Consider the following 1,423-nt stretch of genomic DNA (forward strand, 5'->3'; position numbering starts at 1 on the left):
TCAAATCCACAAATCAAATCAAATTAAATGAAATCCTCCAGTCCCAGGATTGATTGGGTTATTGAGGGAGCGTTTATTCAAATTAGTTCAAAAGGGGCGCTTAAGTAAATTTTCTTGTTATGAGGGGCGGTTATTCGATAGGGCGCTTATTCAAACGGGGCGCTTATTCGCGCGACTACGGTAGTTGCTAAATACAACGGGTTCAGCCGAGGGGGCGTGGCTACGTATGTTGACGTCATGCATAACTTCAGCTATGAGAAGTTTGTTTTAGAGTTTAATAGTTTTTTGATTGTTTATGTGAACAAAAATGTAAGTAGAATGATAAACAGTTTATGGTAGGAAGTTCATATATTAAAGATTTATATATGCCTACAGAAATAATAATAGACGAGTAATAAAGAAATGATGATACAATTATACATGGATTGTATTCAGATAGTCAGCATAGCTGACACACTCTCTCATCATAGCGGCTAGTATAAGATTCGTGGCTACGGCTACACTTGTTATAAAAAATAATAAATTGTTTGTTTGCCCTTCTTTAAAAAAAAAATGATAAATAGGGGTGGGTGGAGAAATATTTTTTTTTTATTTAGTTTTTGACGTTTACAGAATCCCTCATCGTCTTATCCCCACAATACTTACAAAATCATTTTACACGACTCAATATTTTACATAATCACTTTCACAAATGGTAGCTCGTTAAACTTTCGTATCCCATACATTAAACATTTAAACAATACAATGTTTTACTCACAGCAATCAAACAATGGAACCCACTACCGGCATACATAAAACGATCAACACCACTCAACATATTTAAAATAAAATTAAAGCACCACCTTGAATTCTGCAATACTGAACACAGTTTATAACATATCTTGGTTAACACTGTTAGGTGGCCTTTGTGAGAATTTTAAATATTTCGTTTATTTTTTATTGTTTTGTCTTGTACATTATATGCTAAATCTCTCTGTCACCCTTTTGTCTTTATGTGATATTTTAGGACCCCGTTGGAAACAAGTTCTACTAAACTTTCACGGGTTATCCTGGCATTATTATCTGTTTTTATGTCGATTTATATAATTGGTATGTAATGTTCAATGTAACTCAATAATATTTGATAGATAAATATTTTAAAGATAATTTTTTTTAATTACGTGCTGAATTGTAGTTTTTAAAAATTTTATTATTTCTCTTAATTGCATTTATATACAGTGTAACTGTATTTTTAATGTTTATAATGCCAAATAAAATGAAATTAAATATATCATTTTATGAGATTAAATTGTCAACAGAATAAGTATTACATATTTAATATATTTCACTTGATATTTAGGTCCACAGAGAATTTTCCGTTTTATGGAACACACATTTGGATACTTAGAGGGCCGGCTATAACCAACAAAACATGGACACGATA

Source organism: Anneissia japonica, unplaced genomic scaffold (genome assembly GCF_011630105.1).
Source record: "Anneissia japonica isolate Jap-2015-1 unplaced genomic scaffold, ASM1163010v1 scaffold1889_len2455224_cov183, whole genome shotgun sequence".
Lineage (NCBI taxonomy): Eukaryota > Metazoa > Echinodermata > Crinoidea > Comatulida > Comatulidae > Anneissia > Anneissia japonica.